General features: G+C 47.0%; 1 protein-coding gene across 4 annotated transcripts in view; it reads right to left on the reverse strand.

Annotated features, from left to right (window-relative positions):
• NOS1AP (nitric oxide synthase 1 adaptor protein) overlaps positions 1–26166 on the reverse strand; it is a 1240081-nt gene that overhangs the window by 554656 nt on the left and 659259 nt on the right. The window lies entirely within an intron of this gene.

Consider the following 26166-nt stretch of genomic DNA (forward strand, 5'->3'; position numbering starts at 1 on the left):
TTACTTTGTTGATGGCTCATGTTTAAGAGACGATACTGGTCGGTTGAGAGCAGCTTATGCTGTTTGTACCATTACTGGAGTTGTGGAAGCCGCTTGCCTGGAAGGAGTACATTCCGCACAGGTAGCAGAGATTATTGCCCTAACTCGTGCCTGCATAGCAGGAAATGGAAAGAGAGTCACCATCTACACGGACAGCCAATATGGTTTCGGTGTGGTTCATGATTTCGGGCAGTTGTGGTCTCAGAGGGGTTACATGACCTCCTCTGGTTCGCCCATTCGAAATGGAGAATTTGTGCGATTGCTGATAGAAGCATTACAAGGTCCTATTGATATTGCAGTAGTGAAGTGTGTAGCTCATACTAAGAATACAGATTTTGTGTCACAAGGTAATAGATATGCTGATGAAGTCGCACGCTATTGTGCGGAACAAAGTTATTCTTTCTCAAAGGTGGAAATAGAAGGTGCAGAAGAAAAGACTGAATTAAGTATGATGTTAGAAACTGTAGACACTTGGGAGGATTTAAGGATAATGCAGGAGAACGCACCTGAAACAGAGAAAAAGGCATGGGAAATAGCAGGCTGTGTGCGAAGTGAAATGGATTTTTGGGTTTCAGCAGATGGGAGAGCTGTGTTACCTGAAGAATTAGCTAATCCCATGGCGAGAGAAATACATGGTCCAGTACATCTAGGAAGGGATGCTATGATGAGAGTTTTTAGGCAGACTTGGTATTGCCCGAAATTCAGAATAGCAGCAGAATCAGTATGTAAGCGATGTGTTACCTGCCAACAACTGAACGTAGGCAAACGAACACCAGTCACACTGAGTCACATTGGGAGGTCAGGGGGGCCTTTCAATAGAATGCAACTAGATTTCATTGAAATGCCAAGAGTCAATCGCCTTCGGTATGTGTTGGTGATTGTATGCGTATTTTCCAGATGGGTTGAGGCGTACCCTACACGTAGGTGCGATACACTCACAGTGGCTAAATTGTTGCTCAGGGAGTTGATACCGCGCTTCGGGGTGCCTGCCTCTTTGGAATCGGACAGAGGAAAACATTTTAACAGCGAAATAGTGAAGATGTTGTGCTCCACACTGAATATCGATCAAAAGCTGCATTGTAGTTATCGACCAGAAGCTTCAGGAATTGTGGAACAAGTGAATGGCACTTTGAAGAATAGATTGGCTAAAGTAGTGGCATCCACATCTTTGAGTTGGCCAGATGCTCTTCCATTGGTGCTCATGAGCATGCGCAGCACACCTGATAGGAGGACAGGTCTCTCTCCCCACGAGATCCTGATGGGGAGGGCCATGAGACTTCCTACAGTTCCAACTACTGCTCTATTGAATATTACAGATGATCTGATCTTGGATTATTGTAAAGGACTGTCTGACGCCATCCATTCTGTGTCCCTTCAGGTGCATGCGGCTGAAGTTCCAGCAGCGAGGAACCTGTGTCATGACCTGAACCCAGGGGACTGGGTCCTGGTTAAAAAACACGTCCGGAAGAACTGCCTAGATGTTCGCTGGCGTGGGCCCTTTCAGGTAATCCTGATCACGAACACCGCGGTGAAGTGCGGGGGGCTGCCAAATTGGATCCATGCATCCCATACTAGAAGAGTTCCAGCACCTCTAGAAGGAACAGCTCCCATCCCAGACGAAAGCCCGGAAGTGGAAGAAGAGTCGCAAGAAGGGATTGAGGCAGCTGAGGAGGTGTCGGAAGAAGTTGGGAACGCATCGGATTCAGAAGAAGAGCGAAGGCAGGACGGCAGTGAGACAGAAGACGCAACTGAAGGAGAGAGCAGAAGTGAATACGACTCAGACTCAGATCCGTATCGGAGCGACCAAGAACCAAGTGGGAGGACAAGAAATAGGAGAATAAGGCTTGGAGCTGCCACTTGGCCAACAAGGAGAAGAAGGCTAAGTTTGAGGTCGGCCCAAGAAGAAACGCTTACTCCTATATCCGAAGACTCAGATCCAGAAGAAGATATCCAGGATCAAGCCGAGGAGGGTCTTAGAAGATCAAGTAGGGTGCGAGTGCCTAGCAGAAGATACTCTACTCCCGACTGGACCTACCTTGTTGCAGATGTCTGGGAGACACAGAACAGGGAGGATCAGGGAAGTGGAACTGATCAGAACTGACCCGATCATCACAGTGCAAATAAAGTTTCTACTGCCGGGAGCGGAGACCGAAAGGTTGCTGACACTCAACATCGTTCATCCTGCTCTCCTGAGTGGAATAAGAAAATTGCTTTTAGAGACAGTTGAGTTTCCAGTTTGCTGTTCACGATATCCAATATTGGAGGGAACTCTTCTTCGTTTGGAAATGCTTGAGCGAGTAGTAGAAATGCTAGGAGCGCTTATTGTTGTGGATTAAAACCATACTACGAATGTCTTCAAAGGGGTGCAGATCTGGAAAAGTGAAGAAAGTGATCTTGATTAGAACGGACCCCTTTGTAATTGTGGATATAGAACTGATAGTACCAGGATTGGAAATTGAAAAAACGCTAACTCTCAATTTCGTCCGTCCACTTGTCTTGAGCGAAATAAGGAGAATAATCCTAGAAAAGGTTGACTTTCCATGGTGTGGTACGAATTGTCCAGAACCTGAGGGAATGATACTTCGGATGGACGTTTATGAAGAAGTAGTGTCACTCCTTGAGTCATACATAACTTCAGACGAAAATAAGACTGTTGCAAAGAAATTATAAACTTGTTGCAAGATAACCTAGCGCCGAGTGGAAGAAGAAAAGTGATAGGGGTTTCATTTTAGTGGATGGAGAAGGGCTAGGGTTGTCTATATTACTGGACTTTGAACTGTTTTGCGGAAACAAATTGTCAAGCTTCCAAGCGTTCCAAGAAAGACATTGCAAGAGAGAAAGACTTTGTTTGAAAAGAAGAGGAAGTGAATGCTAGAAGAAAGAAAACTACACTGTTTGAGAACATGGAGGCTGGCAACCCGAACCGCAGGGCAAAATGTATAGCTGTTACATTTTTAGGAGTAGTGGTTTCTCTTATAATTTTAGTGGTAACTGTTTCATTCCTAGCGGGACACGAAGGGGATGGAACCACAGTTAAGGAGGATAAGGGAGTGTCAACACCGAGAACTACCATTATTAAGGAGAAGGGAAACATCAATGAGAAAGACAAAGCGTTGTTAGATGCAGAAGTAAAAAGGTTACACATGGATGAGTCACAGGGGAATTACAAGTCAAATGCTTATGCTAAGTTGCTTTATGAATATGTTGATGCCATGGAAGTAAAGGACTGCTATGTATGTATGCAATTACCAATTTCGGTGGAGGAGGGTATCAAATACCATCATCTCCCGTTGACATATGGAATAACGTGCAGTTTATTGTTAAGTATGTTTTATGGACGAGACGGATTTGAGTATTACTTCTCGAATTTCGACTCGACATTGCCAGAGGTTCCGAATTTCAAGCATTTGAACAAATGGGACTACTACAAAAGCGAAGACAGGTTACACAAATGGTTTATTCCATGGAGAACGTTAGATACTTCACATGCTCGAATAAACAATCTGACTTGTCAAATATCAGAAGTTGAGAAAAAGTTTATAGCACAGGTAGATACTAGATACAGGAAGCAGAAGGTATTGAAGGCATCAGGACAAGGAGAAACAGATTGGACCAAGGAAGAAAGGGCACAACAACGAAAAGGTAGTATTGGTCCAATTGCTTTGGATAAGGAGAAACGGGGGAAACTGTGCATTCACAGGAGTTACTCCTACTATGAAAACGTTTATGTAGGACAAGTCAATTGCGAACATGCTTTTCAATTGGAGTACTACTCTAAGAACTTCATGAAAGGGATGCAAGCAATACCAAATGTATATTTTGTATGTGGAAGATATGCCTATGTGAAGTTACCAGATAATTGGTACGGATCATGCTATCTGGCTGTTGTTTTCCCTAAAATATATCATGTTGAGAATTTAGACACGCCTAAGAAAGAAATATCAACTAGATGGAAGCGAGGGCTGGGTGCAGCAGAAGTAGTTGGAGATGTAATAGGTGCTGCATTCCCTTTCTTAGGATTGATAATGAATGACATTAAGATCAGGAGGTTAGCTACAGTCGTAGATAGACTGTCTGCCAGTACTGCGAGATCCTTGATGCTGATAGAGGGGGAGATGCAATCGATTAGGGCAATGGTTCTTCAGAACCGACTTGCTTTAGATGTTCTGTTAGCAAAAGAGGGAGGAGTCTGTAGGGCCTTGAAGGTACAGGAATGCTGTACTTACATTCCAGACAATTCAAAGCCCCTAGAGAAGTATATACAAAACATTACTGCCATACACTACGAAATTGAGGACCTGGCAAAGGTAAATGTGTGGGAAAAAGTAGGCCATGGAATGGGTAAAGTTGGAAGTTGGTTTGCCAACTTAGGAAAGGGTATCGTTTGGTACATATTGAAACCCATCATCATAGTAGTGATTTGTGTAATCACTTTGTGGGGATTGGTGCGTTTGTATCAATGGTATAGAGCAAATAGGTTACAGAGAGCTATGAAGAAACAGGAAGAAGAGTTGACAGCGATGCAGGACACTCAATATAAGAGTCTGAAAGCATTAGAGAGTATGAAAAGAAGTGGTACTGCCCTGTCTTCACTTTAAAAGGTTCTACATTTTTAGTGTCATGGTAATGATGACCCCTAAAGGTCATCAAAGGGGGGACTGAGAGAGCACAAGTTTGAAAAAAATGTATAAGTACGCCATATTTACAAGCACGTAGTTAGTTAACATGTACTTTGCACCAGAGTGTTTATATTTAGAAGTGAAATACACCGAGTGTCTTATATTCAGTGGTGAAATGCATAGAATGTTTAAGTAGAGTAACGATAATCATAACTGTGTGAGACTAATGTAGAAATGTTTGGGATGAATATGAAAACCTCATGTTCTCATGTTAAAGGAATAATGTAAGAGTTGAATGTAACTCTAAAACCCAGTATTTTGTGTAGGCCTCATGGCAATTCACAAGCAAATCTAAACGTGCTGCTAAAATAATGTGAGACAAGGTTGACATGGTTCTTTCAAAATGTACTATTGAACTTAGGGTTAAAAGTATATGCTTTATAGATGTGTTATTTTAGAAACGTATGCTAGTTAAGAATGTTTGCTGTTTAAATCAAGTTAACGTTTTAAGAGTGCAGGAACCTGCTGCATGTAAATCAAGTAGGCCAGAGCCGATAATGTCATGTAGTTTAAATCGTCATGTGCTCGTTAGAGGAGAGGTCGTGAGGTGTCCAGTATGAAGCTCAGAGAGTGTTTTATGGCCTAAGATATGGTGAAGTCTGGAATTTGAGGCCCACTGCAGGAAGAGCTGTATGCAGGTGCGAGGGTCCTAATCAGCTCGAATGAAAGGGACTTTGTTCAGTGGCGCCTTGCGCAGGCCTGTAGGAGTTTCCAGGAATTTCAGGGGGTATCAGCGCACTGAAGAAGCTGCCTGGGAACCAAGGTCAACTTTAACGAGGGTCTTCAAGAGTACCATCATGGAGTTTGCCGCGGAAAGATGTACCACGTGAGGGGCGTCCCAAGGGGCGTTTCTATTGGAAATGTGATTTGGTATTAGGGAAAGTGACCCGGGAGAAAAGCAGAGCAGATGATTTTGGGAGCCTAAGGAAGCGGATGGGTAGGCAGATAGGCTGATCAGGAGAGACCCATTATCAGAGAAGAGACAAAGAGAAGTGCGTGATCTTCTTAGGAAATCACCACGGCTGACACCTAGAGGGTTAAGATCTTGTTAAGTAGGGATGTCATTTAGTACAGTGTAGGGACAGACTAACCTTAATTTTCTTTTCTGTAATGACTTTGAGGTTGCAACTTGTATCCATTTTAGCAACCCTGATGGTATTCGAACTTGTACTTATTATTTTGTTCTTCAGACTCAGACTATTCAAGAAGTTCATGTTCATAGTGATTCCGATATACCTTTTGAATCTCATCTTGAGAAGTTTGTATCTTCAGTTATCTTTGACTTTATATTAAATCTTTAAAACTTAATTTTGGTCAGTGGTCATTTAGAGTGGTGTAAGTTCTTAAATTGATTGTTTACTGCAAGATTACCTTTTACTCAAGACAGGTACCAACGATTCAGTCGACAGGAAATGGGATTTGGTAAGATAATTAGTAACCAGTAATCCCGCGTTAGCAATTCAATTGGACAAAGTATTGCTTTTGACCCTCCTGCAGCTGCGCGCCATTTCCAGCGACGCTTCTGAGTCGCAGATGTGAGCACCATGAGAGGGGCTGTCAGTTCACGGGAGGAATGTGGCTATGAGCAGAGGCATTACTGGCCCTTCTGAGGTCCAGAGAGGCCCAGGCCAGCTCAAACCTTAGAAGCCCACCTGCCAAAACCTCAGCTTCATCAAAAGGAATTCAATTAACTGTCTAAATCCGAGATCCCTTATAAGCTTCAGACTTCTGCCAGTTCTGCCTGCTGGTGCACACTGTGAGCCGGGATGGCCTGCTGGGCCCATGCAGGTGTGTGTAATACTGCATATTACGCATCACTGCAGTCTCTACAGTGCAGGGTGTTTGCCGCTCCCCCAGTGGGTTCACTCAGCAGTCTCTTCTGGGGCATCCGTCACTGGCAGCAGGCCAGAATCACTGTCATTAAATGCCATGATAATAATGAGAACAACAAGAATGCCAATAATAGCAAAAACAACAATACTAAAAATAATAGTAAAAAAAAGTAAAAACGAAATAGTAAAAAAACAACGATCATCATAACAATATGGATGAGGATAATGATTATTAATCGATTATTATAACTTGCATGTATATAGCACTTACTAATACAGGTGGTGCAATATTATGCCAGGCGTTATTAAAACACAGTGTATCGATAATCAATTTATTGACCAGAGAAGGATTAAGGAATGAATCAGCACTATCAAAGATTCAAACTTATGAGTTGCAGATCAATCAACGATGCCAGCAGTGCAGCTCTGGATTCTAAGAGCTGTATGGGACCAAGTTTTGCATGATATGGCCGCTATCCGTGACCTCTTAATCCTCACAAGAAAACCATAGATTTCGTTTCTTTCAAAGCCTTCAAACTCATGTCTGCAAAATCAAACCCTTTCTACCTGGGTCAAATTGGAAATCAAAATCAGCCCTGGCAAAAATGTTCCAATCTGCTCTACACTGCTCGAGTCTGGGAGGGGCAAAAGGGCGCATGGATGGGTCATTTTAGTCCCCCTAATCCTGTGGTTCTTAACCTTTTGACTTCTGTGTACCCCCTAAGTAATCATGACTGGAACCTAGGGACCCCCACCAAATCATTATTGAAATCCAGGGACCCCCACTGAACCATTACTGGTAGCCGGTGACAGCGGCCTAAACATTTTCAATGATATGAACCGCAAAATAATACACAAAATATACAGAAGCATTCAACAACAAATACAAAAATAATTCAATATTTTATTTAATTCACAAACAATTTTCCCAAACATTTTTATAGTAAGGTTTTCAAGATTTTTAAAAAATGTAATTGACGCCACTCATCCGCCATACTATATTCTGTTTGATGAACTTGCACTGCCCCCTCGAATCAATCGAAGGACACCTACTTCATTTTTATCCTCCGATTTCAGGTTCTTTTCCTTTTACAGGACTTTTTAAAATTTTCAATTGTACATTTTGCTTTTTACTTTATATACACTTTATGTATCTGTTAATTTTAAATTTTCTAATGAGTCACAGATCCCCTGCGTAGGCTTCACGGACTCCCAGGGGTCCCCGGACCACAGGTTAAGGACTACTGCTGTAGTCGGTTGCCTACCAGGGAAATGACACAGGAGAAGGATAGCCAATCCGGCCATGCTTTCTGCCATGCGTTATACTGAGAAAAACAACGGAAATTTAACCAAAACGCACTATCCTTCTCCGTCACTGTGTGCAAAGGAAAGCACTCCCTTTTGCGTAGTGCAGTTCTGCGAGCACATGAACATACAATCGAGAACAGAAGCCTATGATGCTTTTTTTTTTATACTGTGGTTATGAAACCATTCCTTCAGTGATTTGAAGAATTACTATGTTATTGTATTTTCCATATATTTTAGCATTCTATTATATTGCTTTTATTTATTTCAAACCAAATGTAAAGTGCCAATCAGACAGTTGAAATATCAGTTTACAAACACGGTTTAAGATAGGACATTTTTTGTCGGGAATAATCATTCAGCAATAAGCATTAAACATGGCCAAAGATCATACATTGGAAAAAAACATTAATATCAAATATAAAACTTCAAGAAATCAAAAGTTGTAAGACTGCTGTTGAGAGATCACTAAGTAATTTTTCTATCAGCGAGGATAAAGGATCATTCAGAAAAGACTTGGGAAAAGAAGTAACATTAGAGACAGGATCCCAGAAACAATCGTAACTCACTTGAATTACATAGAATGCTATTTTAGAGCTTTAATGCTAATCAGCTCTCTATTTTTAAACACATGTTCTTCATTTTATTGTAATAACCCAAAAAAGGGAATTGCCTCTTCTCTAATGGCATAGTTACAGCAGCTCAGTTCTATTAGATAGAAAATAAATCCATTTCAAGATTGTAACATGTGTCATGATGCATGTGCATGCATGCGTCATGAGCATGCATCGTGACTTGTGCATCATGATAGCTGTACATCATGAAATATGCGCATGCATGATCGATTATCCGGCTACCATTTCTGTTTTTAATTTACCGCTTCAAGATGGTGGACACCCATCTTAGTGTGATAAAATTAAATAAAAAGAATTAAGTGTGTGTGTGAAAGTGCATTTTAACACCTTAACCGTGGCGGTTTTTCCGCCGCGGTGCGGGCGTTCTATTAGGTGGGCGGGGCTCCGTCGGCCATTGGCCGACGGTAGCACCAGGGATGTAGTGCTCCGGTCGCCCGACGGGAGCACGCAAGGGGTTAAGAAAGGACCAGTACTGCAGAAAATTGCAACTGCTGGGCTCTCTGGATAAATAAATACTTAAAAAAAATTAAAATAATTAAAAAAGGACTCCATGGGAAGGGGTAGGAGAGCAACAGTAGAGCCAGCGAGGGTGAGCTATATAATGGAGGGTGGGAGTTGGGGGGGCTGTGGGGTGAGGGGGCAATGAAGGAGTAAAATGGGAGAGGTCTAACTAACACAACAAATTAAGAAAAAAAAGCTGAGCAGGGAGGGGAAGCAATGGATGAGTTTGAGTGGGGGAAACCAACATGGAGGGCTAGGGCAAGTGAAAGCGGACGCAGCACATGGGAGACAGAGAAAGAAAAAACATGCAGTGCAGAAAGGAAAAGAAAACAAATGTAGTATTTGTTCCCTAAATGAAAACAAAATCAGCTATAAAAGGATACAAATCAGAACACAGAGATCGGAAGTTCTTGGGTTGGACAAAGACATAAATAGGGAGCCAAGCCACTGAATCAAGAGGAGACAACTGAGATAGGCAATAAAATCACCCACAAGTAGGTGTCTCAAATCCCCTCCATGTATATTGAAAACAATAGCTGAAACCTATAAAAAACAAGCATTCACAATGCAAAAGGTCTCACATTATTAAAGTTGGAGCTATTGACATTGTAAATGACAATGCCTTTTATTCATTTGTTTTTAAAACCTGCAATCGGTGCATAAACACGCACTTTGAACATATAGTCCTTGCTTACGATGAGCAAAGGCTGGCAGTAAAAGAGACTGCCAGCCTTGCTTCTCATAAGCATGGAATATAAGTACAAAGTACTTGTTTACGCACCGATGCAAATGAATAAAAGGCATTGTCATTTACAATGCCAATAGCTCAAACTTTAATAATGCGAGACCTATTGCATTGCTCCAACCATAAGGCTACATCATCTCCCCTAGAAAATCTAAACGTTTGCACCTTAAGCCTGCGGTGCTTACAGAACCAGAATGTCAGTGATTTACCAACGTCCACTAGGCCGCAAGAATTTACGTGTATGAAAATCTGGAAAAAAAACTTTTTCACAACAGATATCTCAGGCCTACAGCCTTTAACATAACTTTACATAAACAGATCCGGCACACAGCCAAGATCACTGGCTTGAGACCATAAGCAACAATGTCCTGCTACTCAAGGCAACCAACATGTATGTGGGTGACGCCAAAGGCCCTCTCAATAGTTGTTATGAATTCTGCTTTTTACGTTGACTACAAAAGGTCACTCGACGGCTGCGCTAAGAGCAAGAGCTAAAAAGGTGTCTATTCAGACGCATTTTCAGACTAGGTAGAAAGCAACAACAAACAGTTTTATTCAGCGATCCTTTGAAGGTATGAACATGCACTACAATCCTTAAATTCAGTAAAACCATCAGCAAATCCTATCTTATTTAAAATATAATTTAATTATAGTGTATTTAAAATGCTATCTATTTCGAGCGAGAGAGAGGATCACGAGTTGACTCAAATACTAATTAGAGCCTTTGGGAACACACAACCCCTTACTATATTGACACAACAGAAACAAAGGATAAAAAAAAAAACAAGCAGGCAATAAAATAGCACAGCTATTAGGCGAGATCAAATGATCGTTAGAGGCCCCAGTAACAGGTCTGACAATGGAAGTCGGATTAATTATGGTGAGGTAGAGAAATAAAGAAGGGAGGGGCTAGTGCCCCCTAGTGGAAACGGTCAGTTAAAAAACAAACAATTTTCCATTCTGGGTAACACAGTGATACTTAGGCAGACATAGTAAAGATATCCGTAGCTGTAGTAAATTGCTACCTCTCCCTAGCTCCTCCATTCGTATGCTGATTATAGTGCCTAACCCCCGAGGTAGTTTAAGCGCTTGTTGCGAGGTTTTCAAGTTGTATGTTTTTTATGTCAAAGTGATGCAGGCTACTAAACGTCATTAAATATGAATAAAACTGTCAAATCACCTCTCTAAATAATAATTGTGGGCGGCGTCTTTATTTTTGGGTAGTCTGCTAACATTTTTGTAAGCAAATAAATGCATTTCGTAAAAGTCTGCGCAAGATTTGATTCTGTATCTGAGTGGGTGGACTGATGGATACAAATGTAGTCAGTGTCTTGCCTCCACGATCCAGTTCTTACCCTCACGGCATCCGTCCTTATTCATTGCAATCTCTGACAAAACGCTTCCCTCATTTCGAAAACAGAAAATTTTTCGGAAAAATATATAAATATAAAATTGCGCGCTCATTAGCACTCCTGCTCAACAGCATGCCGTGTTTTTTTAAGTTGCTTTAGTTGGCCGCACCTTATCAAACAAGCATGCATAGCTGTATAAAGAAATGCAGCGGCAGAGGGATTAGGGGGCAGAGGGATTAGGGGGCAGAGGGGAGGGGACCAAAGTGAGTGGGGAGGGCACTGGTACTGTCCTCTACTGAGTACCTGCACTTATTTAATTTGAAAGGAAAGTACCAGCACTTCTCAGCACTGCTGCGCCTGCAATGCATTTAGTGGGAAAGAACCGGCACTTCTCAGCACTGCTGCGCCTGCAATACATTTAGTTAGAAGTACCGACACTTCTCGGGAGTAAATAGGTACTCTGAATAGTGAGTACATGACCTTCTATATTTCCATTTAATGCACTGTCCAGGTGTGACCTCGGCGTATATTTTGGGGAACACGCGCAGCCAATTGACATCAGTACACTTTCAGGTGTGCCCCTCAGATGACCCTCATCATTGTACCCCGGGGGTGCCCATGACTGCACATGTGCTCTCTAATTCACCTCCAGAGCCCCCTCAACTGCCCATCAGTGCATCTCCCCCAGAGGGAATGTAAGTGCCCCCTCTACCATCTGCCGATGGTGCTTGCCAAGAGCTCGCTGCAGCTCTCCGAGTTGACATGAGTTCACCCCGGCTAACCCCCTACCTGCAGATATCCGACTCCAGCTTCCGCCAGAGAGTGCCTCGCCACGGTGACTGCTCGGCAGCGCCTGGCATCGCCGCAGCCCGCGAGGCACATGCTGTGCCAATCTAACCACTTTTAATCCCCCTCCGGGAGTGCGAGCCGTGCCTCACCCTGGTGTTGAAAGCACCAGGAAGCGGAGAATGGGTCTGCTGACCAAGCCTCATGCCTCAAAAATGCTTAACCAATCATCGGCCTGAAACCTGCGGTCACTGCGATAAGTCGAAGCGTGACGGTGCATTACGGGCAAAGCAAGACTACCGCGGGTGTGAGGAGCACGGTCCTTGCGCCCAACCTCGAGCCCATGTTAAGTATTGGCCATGTGCAGTCAGTGCCACAGAGACAGCGTCCACAAATCCCCACAATGAACAACTCAAGGCAGCAGCATAAACTTCCCAGAGAGGAGGGGGCAGAAGGGAGGTGACCAAAGGGGAGTGGAGAGGGAGGAGAAAGGCTATCGCGAAACCAAAAGCAATCAACTTTGTGAAAAACAAAGCCGCGAGTGGTGCACGCGCACGCCATATGCTTTTAATTATCGTGCCCGTGTCTGGGCAGGATACTTGAAACCATATGGCAGGAAATGCACGTAATAGATACCAATAGGCCAGTGGCGGAGCTTTGCACCCGCCTCTGGCCTATTGTGTGCTATTTTCAAAACGAACACGCAGGGAAAGGCCAGTAGCAGGCCGCAAAACAAAAAATACACGCACAAGCGTGCTCAATTCCCGGGTCCATTTAGAAAACCCGGACAAAAGGACTCTTGCTGCGCAGTGAAACGCAGGGCGCGAGCCCTAAAGCACAGGAAGAGCACTTCTGCTGCATTAGGCAAGAATGGGGCGATTGAAGTAAATTATGCTTCAGCTAATATATGTAGATGATAATCTTGATGGTGATTGGGTGATGGAAGTGTGACGTAACTCTGAAGGATAGGGTGGGAACAGAAGGGTAAGCATGCTTCTGAGAAAAGTGTTGAATTATTTTTGGTTCCACAGAAATGGAGAAACCTGCAGACCAACAACGCAATTTATGTACACCTCTCTGGAGCCCAGTCAATTCTGAATGATTACTGCAGTGGAACTGCCATGTTTGTGGTTGGCCGTAGATTGGCATCACCGGGGAAGCAAGAAAAGTGGGAGACTTACCGTTTTCATGAAAATTGGAAAGGATGCTCTCCTCGAATTCCGACATTACATACCATAGTGAGTTCCACAGGGGGGTACAGAAATCCCTTTTACCGGACATAAAAATCTCAAGGAGGAAGGAAAGCTTTTAAACAATGGTTGGAGTTCATTATTTTTATAAAAAGTAAATGTGTATGCAGCCCTCAGAGCTTAGGGAACATTGAGAATACTACTTAATAAAAGATGTGGATACTGCTAGCTGATGATCCAAGATGGCCGACAGGTGAGGAGCTCCGGCCGGGTTGCCTTTTTGGCTCTATCCTCTGGAATCATCCCCCCTCGGACCTTCTACACCCCTCGGGACCCATGGACTTTTGCTCTCTGAATTCTACAATTCCCTTGATTGAATTTTAATCGCTGACTTCAACAACATCTGAGGAACATGAAAACCTACGCACAGTGGAGCCCCAGCAACATGGCTGATGCCCGGAGGAGCTGCCTAGGTAGCTATAGAGGAAATTGGCTGTGGATCTCCCCCTCAGCCGTCATCTACCCTCTGGAATTGGGTACGGTTTCTCGTCTCCCTGCTAGTTATCCTTTCTTCCCTCGCCATCCGATGAACTCCGAATAATCTGCCGATAGTGGATCCTATGCAACACTGCTGACACCCGGCTGAGCTGCCTAGGTAGCATTTGATGAGATGGCTGGGGATCATTAGCGCGCCTTCCTGACCCAGCAGCTGCCTTCCTATTCCGGGGCTTCTTCCTGGGGTCCCGCGCTGACTTCCCTTGACTATGACGACCTGAGAGATGGCGACCTCCAGCCAGGTCTGGTGGCTGCCTTCCCCATTCAGCCCTGCTCCTGGGGTAGGTTTTCTTGTTGGCTTCTCAACCGGATTTTTGTTTACTCAAAATCACGCCATTTTGTTTCAAAGTTATTGGGGTCCATGACCTGGATACTCCATCAGTGGTGGGCCAATATATCAACAATGACTGACCAGAGACCGTTCTCAGGTGTTCAGTGCATGCCTAACAAAGGGAACTTTTGAAACATTTTCAACAGAATGGAGACTAGTTTTTGTTCAATAAAAGCCATTTCTCTTGCCGATCGCACATAGTGCATTTAGTCCAGGGCCGGACTGACAATGCCGGGCACCGGGCAATCCCCCGGTCGGCTGCCAGGGGTGGGGGCCGGTTTTTGGGACGGGGGCCGGTTTTGTCGCTGGGTGTGGGTGGGGCCGATTTTTTGGACACTCGGTACAGTAGTAGTCACTTACTACTGTACTCTGCTGCCTCTGCTGCGTGCCTGCCTCTCGCCTCGGTCCGTGTGAAAAAAAGCACAATTTAATTAATCTAATCTGAGAGCAGCAGTGCCATTTTAGGGGGTGGGTTGCGTGTGCGCAGGTCTCCACCTCCGCGCTGCCTGCTCTTAGTTTCAGTTCACCCCCTTTAGGGCTGGGGAGGGGGGGGCGGGCGCGGCTGTTGGAGGTGACACATGCGCATTGGGGCTCACGCAGGACCGTGACGAGAGGCCTTCTCTCAACGCACCATCATTTAATTATTTCTAGCCCCCCTAGCCCTGCCTGTCCCAGTGTCCCTGCTGCTGAATGTCTGCCAGTGCCGCCCGCCGCCAGGTGAGTGTGGTTTACATTTTTGCAAACAGAAAATCCCTCCTATGTACTCACCGAAGTCGGGTCCATTCTTCATATTCAAAGCCTCAGGACGCTGATTGTCTGCTTTCGTAACCATTGTAGAAGCTTTATGCTGTTCGCTCCTCGAAAGTTGTACCGACTTTTTAACAGTTTCCATCGAGTTTGGGTCAGGAGTCGATTCTATTTAGTAATTGGAACGTGGCTGCGGGGCTTGTGAAACAAATGATTGCATGGCCCTGTAAATATCTTAGTGATCATGAAAGTACGCATCATGCTTTGAGACCACTTTCATGAACACTGATATATTTAAACAAGCATTTGCAATGCAATAGGTCTCGCAGCATTAAAGTTTGAGTTATTGGCATTGTATATGACAATGTGTTGCATTACATTTTTAACAAAGTCTGTATTGGTGTATAAAGATGATTTGCAAGATGATAGCGATGGAGTGGGGATGGATGGATGGATTGATGGATGGATGGAGTGGAGGGGATGGATGGATGGATGGAGTGGAGGGGATGGATGGATGGATGGAGTGGGGGGATGGATGGATGGATGGATGGATGGAGTGGAGTGGAGGGGATGGATGGATGGAGAGGATAGGTCTCATATTTACACTAGTTTATGCTATTGGCATTATAAATGACAATGCTTTTTATTTATGTTTTGGTTTTAAAACATAAAAGGCATTGTCATTTACAATGCCAATGGCTTAAACTTGCGTAAACGCGAGATCTATTGCATTGCAAATGCTTCTTTAATATGAGTGATTTAAAAGTCTGTGGAGGGCGTTGCCTCAGTTTAATGCATGACTCACTTAAACTTCTGTGGAAGGGATGCCTGTCAAGAGTCTGGGGAGGAGCTAGAGCTGAAATTATTGTTAAATGGAAAGAATGCTGTAAAAGGACGGAAATCCTGATATTGATAATTTCAAGAAAAAGAATGAAGTGAAAATGGCATGAATAAAGATTTTTAACGTTAACTTTTGGAGCCCTAATAAGAGATGCTTCTTTCTGGTTGTGCATGGGACTTTTCATCCAACAGTTGCTCGACAGAGTGGACTTTATACTTTGAGAGGCCCCAGCCGCCCTGCACGCACCCCAGCACCAATTGATTTTCGGTGTAGGCTGTTGGGAGGCACATACTACAGGATAGAGAGGTCTGTTTACAAAGGCATTTATGAGGCCAGGAAGTAGTAATGCACGAATGCTCTTTCACATGCTATTGCACTTTTGTGAAACGGCCCCAAACGTCCAATTCCATATTAGTGAAAGTGCACACACAGAGTGCAGAGCTTTTTATGTGCACCAAGTGTGTATCATTATTATTTTTTTTAATCTTTTGGAGACAGTTCACAATGGCATGTAAAAGTAATTACCTGCTTCATATATTCCAATATGCCTTTCTGAATATGTCCCTCTGTGTTCTGCCATCGGACAGTGGCTGACTTTGCCCCTTCTCCACAGGGGCGTAACACAGGCCCCCGCAGTGTGGGGGGGCCCCGGGGGCCTCGCGCTTCAGGGGGCCCCTCACTCAGCAAAGGTAGCAACCAAGCCTCTTCAGTGCGCGCATGCCATGGCCTCTTCATTAATGAAATGGTTGGTGCGCATGCGCACGCCCGGGCCCTGGCGTAACAGATGCCATTTCTAACTCAGGACTGGGCCCCTCTTCGCGCCGCCCAGATCAGACCGGGAATGAATCTCTTGAGGGGCCCCACGCCCCCCACATGCAGTGAGTGTGGCTTAGGGGAGCGGGAGGGAGGCTGCCAGGAGCAGCAGGAGCGGTGGCACGTGATCCGAAGGACGCAGTTGGAGGAAGGTGTTAAGGTAAGTTTAGTTGAAATTGTATTTACATTACTCTGTCGCTCCCCCCACACTCGCGCCGAGCTCCCTCCCCCCCCCTTTACCCCCTCTTGCCGGCCGCGACGGGACTCCTGGAACGGAAGAACTCCGAGGCCCAGAGAACCGAAGGGTGCAAGGAGCAGAGAACCGAAGGGTGGAGGGGCCAGAGAACCGAAGGGTGGAGGGGCCAGAGAACCGAAGGGTGCAAGGAGCAGAGAACCGAAGGGTGGAGGGGCCAGAGAACCGAAGGGTGGAGGGGCCAGAGAACCGAAGGGTGCAAGGAGCAGAGAACCGAAGGGTGGAGGGGCCAGAGAACCGAAGGGTGCAAGGAGCAGAGAACCGAAGGGTGCAAGGAGCAGAGAACCGAAGGGTGCAAGGAGCAGAGAACCGAAGGGTGGAGGGGCCAGAGAACCGAAGGGTGCAAGGAGCAGAGAACCGAAGGGTGGAGGGGCCAGAGAACCGAAGGGTGCAAGGAGCAGAGAACCGAAGGGTGGAGGGGCCAGAGAACCGAAGGGTGCAAGGAGCAGAGAACCGAAGGGTGCAAGGAGCAGAGAACCGAAGGGTGGAGGGGCCAGAGAACCGAAGGGTGCAAGGAGCAGAGAACCGAAGGGTGGAGGGGCCAGAGAACCGAAGGGTGCAAGGAGCAGAGAACCGAAGGGTGCAAGGAGCAGAGAACCGAAGGGTGGAGGGGCCAGAGAACCGAAGGGTGCAAGGAGCAGAGAACCGAAGGGTGGAGGGGCCAGAGAACCGAAGGGTGCAAGGAGCAGAGAACCGAAGGGTGCAAGGAGCAGAGAACCGAAGGGTGCAAGGAGCAGAGAACCGAAGGGTGCAAGGAGCAGAGAACCGAAGGGTGGAGGGGCCAGAGAACCGAAGGGTGCAAGGAGCAGAGAACCGAAGGGTGGAGGGGCCAGAGAACCGAAGGGTGGAGGGGCCAGAGAACCGAAGGGTGCAAGGAGCAGAGAACCGAAGGGTGGAGGGGCCAGAGAACCGAAGGGTGCAAGGAGCAGAGAACCGAAGGGTGCAAGGAGCAGAGAACCGAAGGGTGCAAGGAGCAGAGAACCGAAGGGTGGAGGGGCCAGAGAACCGAAGGGTGGAGGGGCCAGAGAACCGAAGGGTGGAGGGGCCAGAGAACCGAAGAGTGCAAGGAGCAGAGAACCGAAGGGTGGAGGGGCCAGAGAACCGAAGGGTGCAAGGAGCAGAGAACCGAAGGGTGGAGGGGCCAGAGAACCGAAGGGTGCAAGGAGCAGAGAACCGAAGGGAGGAGGGGCCAGAGAACCGAAGGGTGGAGGGGCCAGAGAACCGAAGGGTGCAAGGAGCAGAGAACCGAAGGGTGGAGGGGCCCAGAGAACCGAAGGGTGGAGGGGCCAGAGAACCGAAGGGTGGAGGGGCCAGAGAACCGAAGGGTGCAAGGAGCAGAGAACCGAAGGGTGGAGGGGCCAGAGAACCGAAGGGTGCAAGGAGCAGAGAACCGAAGGGTGCAAGGAGCAGAGAACCGAAGGGTGGAGGGGCCAGAGAACCGAAGGGTGCAAGGAGCAGAGAACCGAAGGGTGGAGGGGCCAGAGAACCGAAGGGTGCAAGGAGCAGAGAACCGAAGGGTGCAAGGAGCAGAGAACCGAAGGGTGCAAGGAGCAGAGAACCGAAGGGTGCAAGGAGCAGAGAACCGAAGGGTGGAGGGGCCAGAGAACCGAAGGGTGCAAGGAGCAGAGAACCGAAGGGTGGAGGGGCCAGAGAACCGAAGGGTGGAGGGGCCAGAGAACCGAAGGGTGCAAGGAGCAGAGAACCGAAGGGTGGAGGGGCCAGAGAACCGAAGGGTGCAAGGAGCAGAGAACCGAAGGGTGCAAGGAGCAGAGAACCGAAGGGTGCAAGGAGCAGAGAACCGAAGGGTGGAGGGGCCAGAGAACCGAAGGGTGGAGGGGCCAGAGAACCGAAGGGTGGAGGGGCCAGAGAACCGAAGAGTGCAAGGAGCAGAGAACCGAAGGGTGGAGGGGCCAGAGAACCGAAGGGTGCAAGGAGCAGAGAACCGAAGGGTGGAGGGGCCAGAGAACCGAAGGGTGCAAGGAGCAGAGAACCGAAGGGAGGAGGGGCCAGAGAACCGAAGGGTGGAGGGGCCAGAGAACCGAAGGGTGCAAGGAGCAGAGAACCGAAGGGTGGAGGGGCCCAGAGAACCGAAGGGTGGAGGGGCCAGAGAACCGAAGGGTGGAGGGGCCAGAGAACCGAAGGGTGCAAGGAGCAGAGAACCGAAGGGTGGAGGGGCCAGAGAACCGAAGGGTGCAAGGAGCAGAGAACCGAAGGGTGGAGGGGCCAGAGAACCGAAGGGTGCAAGGAGCAGAGAACCGAAGGGTGGAGGGGCCCAGAGAACCGAAGGGTGGAGGGGCCAGAGAACCGAAGGGTGCAAGGAGCAGAGAACCGAAGGGAGGAGGGGCCAGAGAACCGAAGGGTGGAGGGGCCAGAGAACCGAAGGGTGGAGGGGCCAGAGAACCGAAGGGTGCAAGGAGCAGAGAACCGAAGGGTGGAGGGGCCCAGAGAACCGAAGGGTGGAGGGGCCAGAGAACCGAAGGGTGGAGGGGCCAGAGAACCGAAGGGTGCAAGGAGCAGAGAACCGAAGGGTGGAGGGGCCAGAGAACCGAAGGGTGCAAGGAGCAGAGAACCGAAGGGTGGAGGGGCCAGAGAACCGAAGGGTGCAAGGAGCAGAGAACCGAAGGGTGGAGGGGCCCAGAGAACCGAAGGGTGGAGGGGCCAGAGAACCGAAGGGTGCAAGGAGCAGAGAACCGAAGGGAGGAGGGGCCAGAGAACCGAAGGGTGGAGGGGCCAGAGAACCGAAGGGTGCAAGGAGCAGAGAACCGAAGGGTGGAGGTGTTTAGAAAACTTCAAAGAGAGCAAATGGAACCAAAAGTTGTAGGGGTGGGGGGGGCGAAAGCTGCATAGGCCCACTGTACTGAAGGGAGTGGGGCCACAGAGAAAGAAAGGGACTGAAGATCCGAAGGCTCAAGTAAGAGAACTGCAAGATGCAGAGGAACCAGAGGGAGGGGGTGAGAGAACCCAAGGCCAAGGGTGGAGGAGGGGCCTAGCGTACCAGAGGATGCAAGGAAAGAGAGAGAGTGAGACGAATGGGTCGTGGGCACAGAGAAATAGAGAGTACAGGAGGGAGACCGAACTGGAGGCCCCAGGGAGAGAGGCCCAAAGGGTCCCAAGAAGGAAGGCGCAGGGGCTAGGAGAACTGAAGGGCCCAGAGACCCAGAGCATCGCATGGTGCAGGAAGAGGTACAAGGACGCTGAGAATAGAAGGTTACAGAGGTCAGGAGAATCCGAGGGTGTAGAGGGGCACAGAGAACTGAAGCATAAAGGGCGAAGAGAAGCGAATAGCGCAGAGAAAAGCACAGGGAGGAAACAGTACGAAAGAGGGCAGAAGGGTAAGGACAATGGAACAAAGGGTGTGCGGAACAAGAGTTCTGAATGATGAAAGGGCACAGAGACTGGTGGTTTGTTTCCAGTTCAAACATGTCTGACTGCCGTCCACTTTTCCTAGTCATGACAGACTCACATGGATTCAGTTATCAGCCAGGGGGTAATACCGAAAACACGCACGCACTTCTGGCGTGAACAGATGCAGATTGTTCAGCATAGACTAGTGAACTCCGAGCACGCACAAGTGCGCTCCTAACAGCTGCTTGCACACAGGGATCTGAAATGAACCCCTTTTTCTGACACTATACTGAGCGGAATGTATGGAACACAAAATGATGAAAGGCTGAGATAAATCACCTCCATGATATCTTCAGACCCTGAGAATAATTCCAGATTCGAGCTCAGCTAACCGGTTTTATTGCAGAACGGAGGCGAACTGCAACTCCTAACACTTATACACTTTTGCAACTTAAGTAATGTTCTCGCTGCCGTGCTTTGAATGTGCTGTGTAGAGGTTGAGTGCTGTTGTATGGGAACACTGAAAGAAATTCAAATGTACTACAACAAGTTAATCTGCAATTGTTAAGGCTAATCTGCAAGTGTAAAGGGTGGTTGGGAGCTGGGTATTGGGAAATTGGCATTTATTGATCAAATCACTCCAAGGTTTGTGGCAAATATTTATTGTTTTTGAGCATCAGTGCAAAGAGTTGACAACTGAGCTGTAAAGTAAGTGTGTGCTTTTAATTGTAAGTGTATATATATATATATATATATATATATATATATATATATATATATATATATATATTATATAGCCGTTACTACCCCATACCAGGTATGGAAGGGACAGTTATGTTAAAAAAAATGCATTAATAGTGCACTGTTAGCTCTGAATCTTGCGTACCCCAAACACATGATACATATAACTAATAAGGGAACGATTTTCAGTCTGTGTGGCTGACTTCCTTATTTATTTCTATATTGCTGCACTAAGCACATTACATAGATAGTACAGTGTGCAACTGTCTGTATGTGAGGCTGCACGTCACACACATATTTTACAGCATTTTAGTTTTAGAAACACGGGCACGTATGGTTGGAGCAGTGCGCGGCATGTCTTTGGGTATACTGAATAAGCAGCTACCTATGTTGTTGAGGGATATCTCTTTAATAATTTATTCAACAAAAGGAGGGACTGAGGGGGCGTGTTTAACGACGTCCATGTACAAGCCCCAAAATGACTAGTAAGCAAAGAGAGTAAGAAGTTCCTCTGTGTGTGGTTGGTAGAGGACCAAGAGGGGCCAAAGCATAGTGAGTCCAACTGGACCACTTCGTGTTTGCAGGGACAAGGGAGGGGGGATTCCCTTATCGTAACTAGGGCTCTTACACACCCAAAGCTAGGTGTCATGCTTCATCATATGAGCCTTCCCCTTGTCAGGTCGGCGCTGCAATACCTGATGGGCACCCAAACCTTTGGCTCTTTGTACCATGAGCTGTGGTGCATTGTACAGTAATATGTACTGTAAAGTACTGTATGTTATAGAGTGATGTGTATTATAGAGTGATGTATGCTGTACAGTAGAATGTGCTGTAGAGCGGTGTACGTTGTAGAGTAGTGCTTTGTAGATTGATATGTGCGTAAAATGTTGCACACTGTAGAATGTTTTGCACTGTAGTGTTGCATACTGTAGAGCAGTATGTGCTATTGAATTGTATGTACTGTATAGTAGTATGCACTGCAAAACAATGTGTGCTGTAGAAGGGCATGTTTTGTAAACGGGCATATGCTGTAATTAGGCATGCGCTGTCAAGGGGCATGCGCTGTAAAGGAGCATGCATTGTAGAGGAGCGTGCGCTGTAAAATGACGTGTACTGTAGTACAACATGCATTGTACAATGGTATGCGCTGTAAAAGGCTATATGCTGTAGAAGTTTATGCACTATACAGGGATGTGCACTGTACAGCATTGTGCGCTGTAAAGGGCTATGTGTTGTAGAGGACTGCATGTTGCAGAGCGATATGCGCTGTAAATTAATATGTGCTTTAGATTGGTATGCATTGTAAAGTGATATGTGCTGTAGATTAGTGTGCGTGCTAGAGTGGTGTGCGCTGTAAATAGGTGTGTGTTGTAGAGTAGTGTATGTTGTAGAGTAGTGCTCATTGTACAATTAGGTGCGTCGTAGAACAATGTGCGCTTTAAAGTGTGCATTGTAGAGTGCTGTGCGTTGTCGAGTGCTATGCATTCTACAGGTGCGCATTTTGTAGAGTGGTGTCCATTGTAGAATGCTGTGCATTGTAGAAAATGTGCGATGTACAATACTATGCGTTGTAGAGTGGTGTGCACTGTACAATGGCGTGTGCTTTAGAGCAATGTACACTGTAAAGGGGCGCACGCAGTATAGAGGCGCATGCAGTATAAAGATGCATGCAGTACCCAAGTGCACCCTGTAGAAGGGTGCATGCTGTAAAGAAATGCGCCCTGTAGAGACGTCTGTGCTATAGAGGGGTGCGCGCTGAAGTGTGTCATGCTGTACAGGAGTGTGCATTTTACAGTGGTGGTAGAGGCGTCTGTGCTGTAAAGGGCTGCGCGCTGTACAGTGATGCACGCTATAGTGTTACACGCTGTACAGGAATGTGCATTGTACCGGGATGTGCGCTGTAATGGGATGTATGGTGTAGAGAGATGCGCAATGTAGTAAGGTGCCTGCTGTAGAGGAGTAGGTGTTGCAGGCGTTGTGCACTGTACAGTAGTACACGCTGTAAAACACCATACGCTTCAAAAGGCATGCAGTGTAGAAGGGCATGCGCTGTAGAGTAGTGCATGCTGTAGAAGCGCCTAAGCTGTAGAGAGGTGCACACTGCAAAGGGGTGCGTGCTATAATGTTGCGCACTGTAACAGGATGTACGCTGTAGAGGAATAAGTATTGTAGTAAGGTGCGCATTGTAGAGGGGTGGGCATTGTAGGAAATTTCCACTATAAAGTGGTGCACACTGTCTAGAGGTGCACGCTGTGAGGGCGCATGCTGTAGTAAGATGCGCGCACACTGTAAAGGAATGTGCAATGTAGATTAGTTATAGAACAGTGTATACGTAATAAGTATTAATAACGTGTAAATGAATTGTACTTTTCTAACAATATGGCATATTAATTTGAGCATTAGTTGGTTTGTAAGACTGTTTGTGATTTAAAAACTGCGTGGTCATAGACTGCAATACAGAATAATAATGAGAATGTGAAGTTATTTTGTTTAAGTGAGATTGCAAAAGCACTTAATGAATAGGATGGAATTGCTAATATACCTTTCAGTTGTTTGAGCTTTTATTTTGTGTTTCTTTATGTATTTTGCAGCCGTGAAAGCGTAAACTGCAACACATAAAGAGAATGATATCTTAACATTTTTTGTTCAGAAGAATTGTAGTTATTTTTAAAGGCTATTTAAAACACACCTAATGTTCTAAGTCCTTTTAAAGAAAAATTAATGTCTGAGTTACATGTACGCAGTTTAAAAACGCTTTGTTTGTGCTAAAATGGCTTTTATGTTATAAGAAAGTTTCTACGAATATATAGCATCTAAATGGGCAAATGTTGTCGTTTGAAACAGTTTCGTGTGTCCAAATTGAAGCCAGCTGTCCATGCATGACTGAAAATGAAACTAAATGTGTAAGCACGGCTAAGAACGAAACTAAATGTCTAAGCAAAAACATATTTTGCAACAACAGGGAAGTGCCATCTCGATGTAAATAGCTGTATGCCTTACAATTGTTTAAGCATTTGCCCTTCATTGAAGCTATATGTGCCTTACTTAACAAACGTATTGTTGTTTTAGAAAGCTTTTTTATTGTCTCAAGAATTAGCTTGTAGTGTGGTGTATGCTGTAATAGATGGTATGTGTTGTAGTGGATGTCTGCTGTTGAGTTGTATGTAATAGAGCGATATGTATTGTTAAGGGCAAAGTACATAGTAGTGTAAACTGCAGACTGGTATTGAATGCAAAATGCACATTGTTGTTAAGTGCAGAGTGCCTATTGTTAAGTGCAGAGAGCAGTTTGCTGCTAAGTGCAGGGCACAGATTGTTTCTGAGTGCAAAGTGCAAATTGTTAATGAGTGCAGGGTGCAGATCGCTATTAAGTGTACAATGTTAAATGCACAGTGCATATTGTTGTTAAGCGCAGACAGCAGATTGTTACTGAATGCAAGGTGCAAATTGCCACTGAACACAAAGTGCAGATTGTTGCTGAGTGCAGAGTGCTACAGCGCAACGCTCCACTCTACAGCGCAGTGCTCCACTCTACAGCGCAGCGCTCCACTCTACAGCGCAACACTACACAACGCAGCATTCTGCTCTACAGCGCAGCGCTCCACTCTACAGAGCTGCATTCACTCTACAGTGCAGCATTCACTCTACAGTGCAGCGCTCCACTCTACAGCGCAGCACTCCACTTTACAGCGCAGCGCTCCACTTTACAGCGCAGCGCTCCACTCTACAGTACAGTGCTCCACTCTACAGCACTCCACTTCACAGCGCAGCGCTCCATTCTACAACGCAGCAGTCCACTCTACAGCGCAGAATTTCCCAGTATAGCACTCCACTCTACAGCGCAACGCTCCACTCTACAGAGCAGCGCACCACTCTACAGCGCAGCGCTCCACTCTACAACGCAACACTACACAACGCAGCATTCTGCTGTACAGCGCAGCACTCCACTCTACAGCGCAGCATTCACTCTACAGTGCAGCATTCACTCTACAGCGCAGCGCTCCACTCTACAGCGCAGCATTCACTCTACAGTGCAGCATTCACTCTACAGCGCAACGCTCCACTCTACAGCGCAGCATTACAAAACGCAGAACCCAGTCTACAGTGTAGCACTTCATAGCCCAGCACTCCACTCTACAGCGCAGCACTATACAATGCAGCACTCCACTCTACAGCGCAGAGCTCCACTCTACAGCGCAGCGCACCACTCTATAGCGCAGCGCTCCACTCTACAGCGCAGCGCTCCACTCTACAGCGCAGCGCTCCACGCTACAACGCAGCACTACACAACGCAGCACTCCACTTTACAGCACAGAACTCCCCAGTATAGCACTCCACTCTACAGCGCAGCGCTCCACTCTACAGCGCAGCGCTCCACTCTACAGCGCAGCGCTCCACTCTACAGCGCAGCGCTCCACTCTACAGCGCAGCGCTCCACTCTACAGCGCAACACTAGACAACGCAGCATTCTGCTGTACAGCGCAGCGCTCCACTCTACAGTGCAGCATTCACTCTACAGTGCAGCATTCACTCTACAGCGCAGCGCTCCACTCTACAGCACTCCACTCTACAGCGCAGCACTCCACTCTACAGCGCAGCGCTCCACTCTACAGCGCAGCGCTCCACTCTACAGCGCAGCGCTCCACTCCACAGCGCAGCGCTCCACTCTACAGCGCAGCACGCCGCTCTACAGCGCAACACTCCACTTTACAGCGCAACACTCCACTCTACAGCGCAACACTCCACTCTACAGCGCAACACTCCACTCTACAGCGCAACACTCCACTCTACAGCGCAACGTTCCAGTCTGCAGCACAGCGCGCCACTCTACAGCGCAGTGCGCCACAGCGCCATGCTCCACTCTACAGCGCAGCACTACACAACACTCCACTTTACAGCGCAGACCTTCCCAATTTAGCCCACCACTGTACAGCGCAGCATTCCACTCTACAGAGCAGCACTCCACTCTACAGCGCAACGCTCCACTCTACAGCGCAGCGCTCCACTCTACAGCGCAGCGCTCCACTCTATAGCGCAGCGCTCCACTCTACAGTGCAGCGCTCCACTCTACAGCGCAGCGCTCCACTCTACAGCGCAGCGCTCCACTCTACAGCGCAGCGCTCCATTCTACAGCGCAACACTACACAACGCAGCATTCTGCTTTACAGCGCAGCGCTCCACTCTACAGCGCAGCATTCACTCTACAGTGCAGCATTCACTCTACAGCGCAGCGCTCCACTCTACAGCGCAGCGCTCCACAACGCAGCACTCCACTCTACAGCACAGAACTCCCCAGTATAGCATTCCACTCTACAGCGCAGCACTCCACTCTACAAAGCAGCGCTCCACTCTACAGCGCAACGCTCCACTCTACAGCGCAGCGCTCCACTCTACAGCGCAGCGCTCCACTCTACAGCGCAGCGCTCCACTCTACAGTGCAGCACTACACAACGCAGCACTCCACTCTACAGCACAG

Source organism: Lissotriton helveticus, chromosome 1_1 (assembly GCF_964261635.1).
Source record: "Lissotriton helveticus chromosome 1_1, aLisHel1.1, whole genome shotgun sequence".
Lineage (NCBI taxonomy): Eukaryota > Metazoa > Chordata > Amphibia > Caudata > Salamandridae > Lissotriton > Lissotriton helveticus.